This window comes from Ornithorhynchus anatinus, chromosome 8, assembly GCF_004115215.2.
Source record: "Ornithorhynchus anatinus isolate Pmale09 chromosome 8, mOrnAna1.pri.v4, whole genome shotgun sequence".
Taxonomy (NCBI): Eukaryota; Metazoa; Chordata; class Mammalia; order Monotremata; family Ornithorhynchidae; genus Ornithorhynchus; species Ornithorhynchus anatinus.
Genome location: NC_041735.1, coordinates 52298332 through 52312076, shown reverse-complemented (window position 1 = coordinate 52312076; position 13745 = coordinate 52298332). Strand labels below are relative to the sequence as shown.

General features: G+C 44.5%; 1 protein-coding gene across 1 annotated transcript in view; it reads right to left on the bottom strand.

The window, feature by feature from the left end:
* POMGNT2 (protein O-linked mannose N-acetylglucosaminyltransferase 2 (beta 1,4-)) overlaps positions 1-8398 on the bottom strand; it is a 42607-nt gene extending 34209 nt beyond the window's left edge. The window contains exon 1 of the mRNA XM_029071398.1: positions 8210-8398. The gene's annotated coding sequence lies outside the window, so the exon portion shown is untranslated. The remainder of the gene's footprint in view (positions 1-8209) is intronic.
* Positions 8399-13745: the final 5347 nt, after the last annotated feature.

The window sequence follows — 13745 nt, the reverse complement described above, 5'->3', positions numbered from 1 at the left end:
CCCCAAGGCAGAGTTTCACTAACACCGCAACTGGATAATTAGATTTCTCCATTACTTCAGGGACACTCCATCTAGGTGCAGTGAAGTGTAGTTCATATCTGAATACACGGCTGGGGAACAGATTTCCATTCTGGGCCAAAATTGAATCCAGGATTACCTTCAATCATCAAGTGCAAGCAAAAAAAGCCCACCACGACAAACAAAAACCAAAGAACACAACCACACATGAGCAAAGCTTGAATTGTTCAACTCTGTGACCACTACGACAACTGTAAAGTAAACCAACTCATTCTAATCCCTGTTTATCTCTTCCTGTCCAACTGAAGTGGAGAAGTCTGCCTAATCAAGATTCATCAAGATCTAGTCTGCAGGACATGAAGGCTAAAAGGGATCAGGGATATAATTCACTAGCTAATTACGGTACTTGTTGATCGTTTACTATGTGCCAATCGCTGTACTAAGCGCTGCGGTAGATAAAAGTTAAGCAGGTGGGACACAGTACATCCCACGTGGGGGTCACAGTCTAAAGAGGTGGGAGTAAGATTTAACCCCCATTTTACAGATGAGGTAACTGAGGAATAGAAAAATTAAATGGCTTGCCCAAGGTTACATTGCAGTGAGGACTCCCGATTCTGACTCCTAGGCCTGTGCTCTTTACATTAGGCCATATTGCTTCTCATGAAACTCTCTAAACAAGTTTACTTCCAAATGAAGGCAGAGGGGTGGACAGGATGATCTCTCAAAATCTTTTTCCAACTCAACGAATTTCTCATTCTACGAAAACATACCTAAACAGCTTCTCCTTCCCAATCTTCTTTTCACTAGCGCAAGAAAGAAACGAGCAAAATCTCACCGCTGCAACAGAGGCAGCCTTCCTTTCCAGCACCAGAGCTAGAGACATTGACTTAAAAGCAAAATCAGATCCTTTGAAAATGAACTCAGTATAGAGGGAAGATGGTTCCATTGAACTTTGAGTGTCCTGCATCATTAGCTTTAATCACACTATTTCTGATGTCCCCTCACACCTCGTCTTCACCGTCATCACACTGATAGGTGCCTTATAATCAGAGGCCAAACTGCTCTTGCCTCAGAGCATGTCTCTGACAGACACAAAGCCTTGCTCAGTTTAGCAGACACCTCTGCCCTCCTTCTAGCATCACGGTACCATTCTCCCACGGGTCGAAAAGATTTAAGGGAAGAGTTTGGTGGGGTCAGGGAGAAGGGAGGGAGGGAGAAGGAGGAAAATAATTTTTACAAATCAGAATATATAATCCTCTTCAAAGCAGCAATCTGAAGTACAGCAAGAACTCGCTCGCATAAGGAAGCATACTGCACCAAGAGCAACCTAGAAATCCCATTTTCACACAGTGGCATAGGTGCCTTATTTAGATGCCAAATGGAAAAAAACCCCACCAAGATCCTTCAGATATCAGGTCCCTACAAATTCTCTGTGCCCAAATGGCAGTTCAGGAACTGCTGACACTATCCTGATAGCAGGTGGACACTGTTCTACTAACAGAATGATCAATTAATTGTATTTACTGAGCACTTACTATGTGCAGACCACTGAACTAATTGCTTGGGAGAGGACAATATAACAGAGTTGGTGGACGTGTTCCCCGCCTACAGCGGGCTTACAGTCTAGGTCCTGATTTGTGTACTGATGTTCAAAATGCCATACTAGCCGCTGGCTAATTTCTTCTTGACTCTTCCCTTCTCAAGTCAGCCTTTTTGGCACCTGCCTGTCTGTAAAGCTGACCTACATATGGAAATCAGTAATGATAATAATAATATATATTTCTCTACCCCTCCACAGTTCCAAAATTAAAGCTAACCCAGTGCTACACAGGGCACCTATTGGCCTACACAGAATGCAGTCCCAATTGATCAAGAATTTTCTCACACATAAAAAAAAAGCAGCAGATTAAGACTGTCTGCAAATAAGCCTGTGATAAAAAAAAAAATCCCCTTGGAGATCAGAGACGACAGAAGCAACGCTGTCAATACATTCCCCTGTATAGCTTCATTCAACTCCCCAGGCAATTAAATATTATCAAATTCCTACAGATTTAATGGATCTTTTCTAGGATCCCATCTGTTCACAGAAGTCTCAGCAAGAAGGAAGTAAATGAAGTCTCTGCACCCTGAGAGGGAGGAATGAAAAGGCTGGGATGGCTGTTCGGCCCAGTGCCCAGCCTGCCAGCAGGTGCCACCCCCGGGGGAAGAGGTGCCCGACCCAAGGCCTCCCACCTGTGCCCAGGTGGCAGAGCCGGAACTGCACAGGCCAGACTGGTGCTCAGTGGCCTCGCTGGGAAGAAATAATAATAATGCTGCTTTTGGACTTCAAGCAGGGGTAGCCACTCTGGCCAGGGAGGCCCACATAGCTCAAGGAGAAGAACACGTCACGTACGCTTTGTGGCTTGATCAGAGTCTCCCCCTTTAGACTGTGAGCCCATGGTGGGCGGCGAATGTCCCTGTTTGTTGTTGATGTATTGTACTCTCCCAAGCACTTAGTACAGTGCTTTGCAGACAGTAAGTGCTCAATAAATACTACTGAACGAGTGAGAAAGGGACAGAACGAAAACTGCCCCAAATGCCGTTCCGGAACGAAGATGACTTTGCTGCAGTGGTCGACTGCAGCTCTGGCCCTTGAATTTCTCTGAAATATCCCCGTCTCAATTCTTCATAACAATATGCTAACTTAGACCAGCCCATAGTACAGCCACTAAGCACTTGGAGACACCTGGAGCAGCAATTTTCCCAAATGATTTAGGAGAGGTTAAGCCTCCTCCCAAAGTATCCAACACATCTGGGAAGATTGAAGGCACCTCCCAACGTGTCCTGCTTCTATTCAAGCAGCACAAGATTCACCTGCAGCATCCATTTAATTGTAAACTCTCTCTGAGGGCAGAGACTGTGTCTTTTACTTTAATCGCATGATGTCCTCAGATGCCCAGTACAGTGTTCTGCACCTTGTAGGCAATCAATAAATGCTATATCGACTGAACGATTGTTCCTGGATCCCTAGAACAGTGCTCTGCATCTAGTAGGCAGTCAATGGATACCATCGATTGATTTTTCTTGAGTATCTAGTACAGTATCTGCACACAGTAGGTGCTCAATAAATGCTGCTATTGCTGACCTGATCCAGTGGTTGTGATTTGGGAGAAACACCCTCTACGGTAAACCGCTGGGGGGTTCTAAAATAATTCTCTAAGATCATTAATACTTCTACCTGAGATCTTGCAACGCTTTTCGGACATTAACCCCAGAACCGACGCAGAGTTGCGGGTTGGACGGATAGTCGCAGTGGCACCCTTCATTTCCCACCTGGAGAAACTGAGAAGCTCAAAGGGGTTACGTGGGACTTGGTTAGAAGATAGCAAATTATTCCTGACACCGTCCATTAATCCCACACTCCAGGGACACTCTCTCTGTAGACTGACTCACTACCGACTGAATTCTTCCTCTGTGGACCTAAGAGTGTTGTTATGCGAGAGGTCAAGGAATAAGGGTGAAACCTCAGCTGGACTGAGACCCGAAGGGCTAAGATCCAAGGAGAGCTTGCACTACCTTTATCGTACGCAAGAAATGCCGTTACAATTGCTTGCTGAAAACTTCACCTTCAGGTAGTTTTAGGAGTCAGAAGGACCTGGGTTCTAATCCCAGTGCCATCAATTGTCTGCTGCGTGATCTTGGGCAAGTCATTTCACTTCCTCTGTGCCTCAGTTACCTCATCTGTAAAATGTGGATTAAGTCTGTGAGCCCCATGTCCAACCTGATTATCTCGTATCTATCCCAGGGCTTAGTACAGTGCCTGGCACACAATAAGCTCTTGAAAAAAGGCCAAATATAATGTCAGAACCACTGTTCTCAGATAATGTTGTTTCAAATTGGGGATGAGTTTGTGAACCAAGGCTAGATACTCGGTATTGAAATACTCGGTATTCTGTGCCTGAAAACCGAGGCACAGAGTAGTTACGTACCTTGTCCACGGTTATACGGCAGGAAAGTGGCAGAGCCGGAATTAGAAACCAGGTCCTCTGATGCCCACGCTCTTTCCACTAGACTACCACACTGATCTAAGCACCTATCACATAACAGCATCTACTGAGCACTTACTCTGTGCAGAGCACTGTACCAAGTGAATAGGAAACAACACAAGAGAGCTGGTAGATGTGATGCCTGCGCAAGAAGAGCATTAAAATAGATTATGACTATAGGGAAAATAGTAGCACATAAAATATTCACATCCTCCCTGGACATCAATCTCCTCGCTGACCTCCCTACCTCCTGCGTCTCCCCACTCCAGTCCACAGTGCCATCCAGATCATTTTTCAGAGAAGCCATTTGGGCCACATTTAAATCCCCAATCCCCAATCCTCCGGTGGTTGCCCATCTACCTCCGCATCAAACTCCTGACCAAAGGCTTTAGGGCACTCCATCAGCTCTCCCCATCCTATCTAGCTGATTTCCTACTTCAACCCTCCCTGCACACTTCACTCCTCTAACACCAACCCACTCATGGTACCTCAATCTCACCTACCTCGCTGCCGACCCTTTGCCCACGTCCACCCTCTGGCCTGCAACTCCCTTCATGTCTGACAGACCACCCCTCTCCCCACCTTCAAATCAGTCAATTAATCGTATTTATTGAGCGCTTACTGTGTGCACTGTAGTAAGAGCTCAGGAGAGTATAATATAATAAAGCTAGTAGACACGATGCCTGCCAGGCCCTACTAAAATCACATCTCCTCCAAGAGGCCTTTCCCAATTACTCCCTCATTTCCCCTCCTCGCTTTCCATCCGTCACCGACGCACTTGAATCTGTATCCTTTAAGCACTTGATAATTACCCCACCCTCAGAGCCCTTGGATGCATGTCCATAATTTATTTTATCTCCCCCACTAGAAGAATGTAAGCTGAGAGTAGGGAATATGTCTACCCATTCTGTTGTATTGTACTCTCCCAAGCATTTAGTACAGTGCTCTGCTCACAGTAAGCCCTCCATATAATTAATTCACTTACAGGATCTAACTACTCTATTGAACTCTCCCAGGTGGGTAGTATACAGCCCTGACCATAATAAGCACTCAAAGAATACCTTCGATAGATCCATCTGTCTGTGCTTTAGTACAGTGCTCTCCACGCAGTAAGCGTTCAATAAATACCACTGATGGACTGATTTAAATTATTTGCATATATGCTCTTACTCTTTTGCCTCTTGCAAATGTGCAATTTGTGTCTGCTTTGCTTCCCCAATAGAGTACATGTTCCTGAAGAGCACGGATTCTGTATTAATATTCATAATAATTATGGTATTTGTTAAGCGTTTACTATGTGCCAGGCACTGTACTAAGCGCTGCGGTGGGTACAAGCAGATCGAGTTGGACGGAGTCCCTGTCTCACATGGGGCTGACAGTACCACTCCACAATAACACAGAAGGTAACTGAGGGACAGAAAAGTAAAGTGGCTTGCCCAAGGTCACACAGCTGACAAGTGGCGGAGTCGGGATTAGAACCCATGACCTCTGACTCCCAAGCCCGGGCTCTTTCTACTAAGCCATTGTGTATATATATTACCCTATTAATTTTATTAATGAGGTGTACATCCCCTTGATTCTATTTATCGTGATAATGCTGTCTTGTTTTTGTTTCGTTCTGTTTTGTTCTGCCGTCTGTCTCCCCCGATTAGACTGTGAGCCTGTCACGGGGCAGGGACTGTCTCTATCTGTTGCCAAACTGTACGCTCCAAACGCTTAGTCCAGTGCTCTGCACATAGTAAGCGCTCAATAAATACCATTGAATGAATGAAATACGTGCCAGGCACTGTACTAAGCGCTGCGGTGGTACAAACAAATCAGGTTGGACACAGTCCCTGTCTCATGTGGGGCTGACAGTACCACTCCCCAATTTACAGAGAAGGTAACTGAGGCACAGAAAAGTAAAGTGACTTGACCAAGGTCACAGAGAAAACAACTGGCAGAGCTGGGATTAGAACCCATGATCTTCTGACTCCTAGGCCCATGCTCTAACCACTACACCACGCTGCTTCTCAGTATTACGTTTTCAGTACAGTATTATTCCTACTCTACGTTCACAAGCATCCAGGATCACATACGTTCCACAAATGCTGACGAGGAATTCCAGTAGAAATTCCAGTGGCTATTCCCTTAGGAACGATGGAGATACACAGCACGGACTTGGGAGGCAGAGGTCGTGGGTTCTAATCCCGCTCTGCCATCTGCCTGCTTTGTGACCTTGGGCAAGCCACTTGACTTCTCTGTGCCTCAGTTCCCTCATCTGGAAAATGGGGATTAAGAATGTAAGCCCCACGTGGGACAACCTGATTACCTAGTATCTACCCTAGTGCTTAGAAATGTGCTTGGCATATAGTAAGAGCTTAAATACCATAATTCTTATTATTAGTTGAACCACAGCCACACTGGACCCCCGCCAAGTCATTCAGCCAGCCTTCAATTCCTAAGGATGGGGAGTTAACAGCCGGTTGTGCTTAGACCAGTGCTTGGCACATAGTAAGCGCTTACAAATACCGTCATTGTTATTATTAGTATCGGTGGCTGCAGAGAGGCTCAGTTGCCACTCCAGCCAATATTTTCAAGAACCTATCTTTCCCCCCACCCCAGGCCCTCCCTGCTCTGATGAACAGGTCCCGGAGGGGTGAATTACAGTACAATGAGAAGGGTCAAATTCACGCCCTCGAACCGCCCCCCTTCTTCAATGTGGGGCTTCCTCATTCATTCATCCGTATTTACTGAGCACTTACCGTGTGCAGAGCATTATACTGAGCCACGCTAAGTACTAAGTGCTTAGTACAGTGCTCTGCACACAGTAAGCGCTCAATAAATACTATTGAATGAATACTAAGTGCTTGGGAAGTAGAATTCAGCAACACAAACAGACAATCCCTGCCCACAACTGGCTCACAGTCTAGAAGCAGTGTGGCTCAGTGGAAAGCGCACGGGCTTGGGAGTCAGAAGTCATGGATTCTAATCCCGGCTCCGCCACCTATCAGCTATGTGACTCTGGGCCAGTCATTTAACTTCTTTGGGCTTCAGTTCCCTCATCTGGATAATGGGGATGAAGACTGTGAGCCCCACGTGGGACACCCTAATAATGATGATGATGGCATTTGTTAAGCCCTATGTGCCAAGCACTGTTCTAAACGCTGGGGAGGTACAAGGTAATCAGTTTGTCCCACGTGGGGTGCCCAGTCTTCATCCCCATTGGACAGATGAGGTCACAGGCACAGAGAAGTAAAGTGACTTACCCAAAGTCCCACAGCTGACAGGTGGCGGAGCCGGGATTAGAACCCACCACCTCTGACTCCCAAGCCCGGGCTCGTTCCACTGAACCACGCTGCTTTTCACCCTGTATCCCCCTTTCCGCCCAGCGCTTTGAACAGTGTTTGGCACATAGTAAGCACTTGACAAATACCATCATCATCCGTATTTACTGAGCAAGTACCGTGTGCAGAGCACTGTACTAAGCTGTGCTAAGTACAATGAATGTATTAAGCGCTTAGTACAGTGCTCTGCACACAGTAAATTTTCAATAAATACTATTGAATGAATATTAAATGCTTGGGAAATACAATTCAGCAACACCTAGAGGCGATCGCAGCCCGCACTTGGCTCACAGTCTAGAAGCTGCGTGGCTCAGCGGAAAGAGCCCGGGCTTGGGAGTCAGCGGTCCTGGGTGCTAATCCCCAGCCCCGCCACCTGTCAGCTGGGTGACTGTGGGCAAGCCCACTTCACTTCTCCGTGCCTCAGTGACCTCACCTGCAAAAGGGGGGATGAAAAAATGAGCCCCACGTGGGGCCACCTAATTACCTTGCATCTCCCCCAGCGCTGAGAACAAGCGCTCGGCACAGAGTGAGCGCTTCAAAGCAGCGTGGCTTAGTGGAAAGAGCCCGGCCTTGGGAGTCAGAGGTCGTGGGTTCTAATCCCGCCTCCGCCACCTGTCTGCTGGGTGACCTTGGGCAAATCACTTAACTTCTCTGTGCCTCTGTCACCTCATCTGGAAAAATGGGGATTAAAAGGTGTGAGCCCCACGGGGGACAACCTGATGACCCCGTATCTCCCCCAGCGCTGAGAGCAGCGCTCTGCACCTAGTAAGCGCTTCAATACCATCATTATTAGCAATCAGCAAGATGATTATTATTGATTATTAGCCCCGGGCTACTTACTCTCTCGCCGCCGTTAGTGCAGCTGCTCGGCCGGTGCCGCGGCTCCTCCTCTTGCACCAGAGAGCAAAAGAGGGAGAGAAGGAGAGAAAGGGAGCGAGCGAGCGAGCCCGAGCCGTGCCCGGTGCAGCCTTGCAACTTCTCCTGCAAGTCCGTGGCCGCGCGCCTGCAGCCCGGCCCCGGCTCGCGCCCCCGCACATGCTCAGTCCCCGCAGGCTCCGGCCCCGCCCACCGCAGAGGGGCATGCTGGGAGTTGTAGTTCCGCGCCGCCCTCCCTCTCCCCCCCCCTCCCCCTTACGTCACTCGGCGAAAATTCATTCCTTCATTCGGTCCTATTTATTGAGCGCTTGCTGGTCGTTCATTCACTCATTCGATAGTGTTTATTGAGCGCTTGCTGGTCGTTCCTTCACTCATTCGATAGTATTTATTGAGCGCTTGCTGGTCGTTCCTTCACTCATTCGATAGTATTTCATGAGCGCTTAATGGTCGTTCATTCATTCATTCGATAGTATTTATTGAGCGCTTACTGTTCGTTCATTCATTCAATAGAATTTATTGAGCGCTTGCTGGTCGTTCATTCGCTCATTCAATACTATTTACTGAGCGCTTACTGTTCGTTCATTCATTCAATACTATTTATTGAGCGCTTGCTGGTCGTTCATTCATTCAATAGTATTTATTGAGCGCTTGCTGGTCCTTCATTCGCTCATTCAATACTATTTATTGAGCGCTTACTGTTCGTTCATTCATTCATTCAATACTATTTATTGAGCGCTTACTGGCCTTTCATTCACCCATTCAATAGTATTTATTGAGCGCTTACTGGTCGTTCATTCACTCAATAGTATTTATTGAGCGCTTACTGTTCTTTCATTCATTCATTCGATAGTATTTATTGAGCGCTTACTGTTCGTTCATTCATTCAATAGAATTTATTGAGCGCTTGCTGGTCGTTCATTCACTCATTCGATAGTATTTATTGAGCGCTTGCTGGTCGTTCATTCATTCAATAGTATTTATTGAGCGCTTGCTGGTCCTTCATTCGCTCATTCAATACTATTTATTGAGCGCTTACTGTTCGTTCATTCATTCATTCAATACTATTTATTGAGCGCTTACTGTTCGTTCATTTACTCATTCGATAGTATTTCTTGAGCGCTTACTGGCCTTTCATTCACTCATTCAATAGTATTTATTGAGCGCTTACTGGCCTTTCATTCACTCACTCAATAGTATTTACTGAGCGCTTACTGTTCGTTCATTCATTCAATAGTATTTATTGAGCGCTTGCTGGTCCTTCATTCGCTCATTCAATACTATTTATTGAGCGCTTACTGTTCGTTCATTCACTCATTCAATAGTATTTATTGAGCGCTTACTGGTCGTTCCTTCACTCATTCGATAGTATTTCTTGAGCGCTTACTGGTCGTTCATTCATTCATTCAATAGTATTTATTGAGCGCTTACTGTTCGTTCATTCATTCAATAGAATTTATTGAGCGCTTGCTGGTCGTTCATTCGCTCATTCAATACTATTTACTGAGCGCTTACTGGTCGTTCATTCATTCAATACTATTTATTGAGCGCTTACTGTTCGTTCATTCATTCAATAGTATTTATTGAGCGCTTGATGGCCTTTTATTCACTAATTCAATAGTACTTATTGAGCGCTTACTGGTCGTTCATTCATTCATTCAATAGTATTTCTTGAGCGCTTACTGGCCTTTCATTCACTCATTCAATAGTATTTATTGAGCGCTTACTGGTCGTTCATTCACTCATTCGATAGTATTTATTGAGCACTTGCTGGTTGTTCATTCATTCAATAGTATTTATTGAGCGCTTGCTGGTCCTTCATTCGCTCATTCAATACTATTTATTGAGCGCTTACTGTTCGTTCATTCATTCATTCAATAGTATTTATTGAGCGCTTTTTGTTCGTTCATTCATTCAATAGTATTTATTGAGCGCTTGCTGGTCGTTCATTCATTCAATAGTATTTATTGAGCGCTTGCTGGTCGTTAATTCACTCATTCGATAGTATTTATTGAGCGCTTGCTGGTCGTTCATTTACTCAATCGATAGTATTTCTTGAGCGCTTACTGGTCGTTCATTCATTCAATAGTATTTATTGAGCGCTTACTGGCCTTTCATTCACTCATTCAATAGTATTTATTGAGCGCTTACTGGTCGTTCACTCACTCAATAGTATTTACTGAGCGCTTACTGTTCGTTCATTCATTCAATAGTATTTATTGAGCGCTTGCTGGTCGTTCATTCGCTCATTCAATACTATTTATTGAGCGCTTGCTGGTCGTTCATTCGCTCATTCAATACTATTTATTGAGCGCTTTTTGTTCGTTCATTCATTCAATAGTATTTATTAAGCGCTTGCTGTTCGTTCATTCACTCACTCATTCAGTAGTATTTATTGAACGCTTACTGGTCGTTCATTCACTCACTCATTCAGTAGTATTTATTGAACGCTTACTGTTCGTTCATTCACTCATTCAATAGTATTTATTGAGCGCTTGCTGTTCGTTCATTCACTCATTCAATAGTATTTATTGAGCGCTTGCTGTTCGTTCATTCACTCACTCGTTCAGTATTATTTATTGAACGCTTACTGTTCGTTCATTCACTCATTCAATAGTATTTATTGAGCACTTACTGGTCGTTCATTCACTCACTCATTCAATAGTATTTATTGAATGCTTGCTGTTCATTCATTCACTCACTCATTATAGTATTTAATGAGCGCTTGCTGGTCGTTCATTCATTCACTCATTCAACAGTATTTATTGAGCGTTCATTCACTCACTCAATAGTATTTAGTGTGCACTTGCTGTTCGTTCATTCACACATTCAGTAGTATTTATTGAGCACTTGCCATTCATTAATTCATTCAATAGCATTTTTGAGTGCTTGTTGTTCATTCATTCACTCATTTAATAGTATTTATTGAGTGCTTACTGTTCATTCATTCATTCAATAGCATTTATTATTGAGCACTCACTGTTCATTCACTCAATAGTATTTATTGAGCACTTACTGTTCATTCATTCATGTATTCACTCAATGGTATTTATTGAGCGCTTACTGGTCATTCATTAACTCACTCAATAGTATTTATTGAGCACTTGCTATTCATTCATTCATTCAATAGTATTTATTGAGCACCTACTGTTCATTCATTCATTCAATAGTATTTATTGAGCACTTACTGTTTGTTCATTCATGCATTCAATAGTATTTATTGAGTGCGTGCTATTCATTCATTCAATAGTATTTATTGAGCGCCTACTGTTCATTCATTCATTCAGTAGTATTGAGCGCTTACTGTTTGTTCATTCAGGCATTCAATAGTATTTATTGAGCGCTCTGCTATTCATTCATTCAATAGTATTTATTGAGCACCTTCTGTTCATTCACTCTTTCCATAGTATTTATTGAGCGCTTGTTGTTCATTCATTCATTCAATAGTATTTATTGAGCGCTCACTGTTCATTCAGCCATCCAATAGTATTTATTGAGCGCTTACTCTGTACAGAGCACTGTACTAAGCACTTGGGATGTAAAATTCGGCAACAGAGAGAGACAATCCCTGCCCAATGAAGGGTTCACAGTCTAATCATTCATTCAATAGTATTTATTGAGCGCTTACTATGTGCACAATACTGTACTAAGCACTTGGAATGTACAGTTCAGCAACAGAAAGAGACAATCCCTGCCTAATGACGGGCTCACAGTCTAGTCGTTCATTCAGTAGTATTTACTGAGCACTTACTATGTGCAGAGCACTGGACTAAGCGCTTGGGATGTATAATTCAGCAACAGATAGAGACCCTCCCTGCCCAATGACGGGCTCACAGTCTAATCATTCATTCAATAGTATTTATTGAGCCCTTATTCTGTGCAGAGCGCTGGGGACTAAGAGCTTGGAATGTACAGTTTGGCAACAGACAGAGACAATCCCTGACCGGCAACTGGCTCACAGTCTAAAAAAGCACGAGAAGGAGCGTGGCTCGGTGGAAAGAGCAGGTGCTTGGGAGTCAGAGGTCGTGGGTTCTAATCCCGCCTCCACCATTTATCTGCTGTGTGACAGTGGGCAAGTCACTTTGCTTCTCTGTGCCTCAGTTCCTCATCTGGAAAATGGGGATGAAGTCTGTGAGCCCCATGTGGGACAACCTGTTTACCTTGTATCTACCCCAGCGCTTACAACGGTGCTTGGCACATAGTAAGCGCTTAACAAATACTAAAATTATTATTATTATTAAAAGTTTGGAAAGGGTAGGGAAAGAGAAACCTACCGGATTAGTATTTTTCTTTATTAATGGCAGGTTTTTTCCCATTGACCTCCAGTGTTACCCTAGGTTTTGAAGCATTATTATTTAATAATAATAATATTGTTGGTATTTGTTAAGTGCTTACTATGTGCCCATCACTGTTCTAAGCGGTGGGGTAGATACAGAATAACCAGGTTGTCGCACGTGAGGCTCACAGTCCTAATCCCATTTTACAAATGAGGTGAGGCCCAGAGAAGTTAACTGAATTGCCTGAAGTCACACAGCTGACAAGTGGCAGAGTTGGGATTAGAACCCATGATCTCTGACTCCCAAGCCCGAGCTCCTTCCACTGAGCCACACTGCTTATCATTCCCAAAAGGATGTTGGAGGATTAATAAGATAGCAATACCATAAATTTGCATCGCGCTTTTATTTTTCCAAAACATTTTGACATTGCTTATTTTGTTTTATCCTAACAATATCCCCTGGGGGGTTTGAGAAAGGCAAGTAATAATAATAATAATAATGTTGGTATTTGTTAAGCACTTACTATGTGCAGAGCACTGTTCTAAGCGCTGGGGTAGATACAGGGTAATCAGGTTGTCCCACATGAGGCTCACAGTTAATCCCCATTTTACAGATGAGGTAACTGAGGCACAGAGAAGTGAAGTGACTCGCCCACAGTCAGCTGACAAGTGGCAGATCCGGGATTCGTACCCATGACCTCGGACTCCCAAGCCCGGGCTCTTCCCACTGAGCCACACTGCTTCCCTGAGGGCAGGGCATGAGAAAGAGGACAATGGCATGGTGAGAAGGAGGGGAAAAACATCGTTATCATAAGCTGTTCCCCGACCCTGTGAAGCACGCCAAGGCCCGGTTAGGTGGCAGTGCTGACGTGCCCCAGGAAACAGACAATCGAGCGGGACCACCTCTGTACCCTGTCTGGTGGGCAGCAATCTGGGCCCATTTTGTCCAGTTCCCGGAACTCCTATGATCTGGACTGGTCATGTACAATCAATGCTTCTGCAAATCTATAACGGGTTGTTTTTGGCAGCACCAGCAGCATCAAATCCCTATTGAACATTTACCGTGTGCAAGGAACCACAATAATACTCTTTTAAATGGATAGAGCACTTCCTCTTCCAAAATGTTTTTGCATCCGTTGTTTAAATATGTCCTTATCACAATTCCTCTGAGGTAGGAGAGGCAGGGATTATTATCCCCATTTACCAGATGGGGAACTGAAACACAGA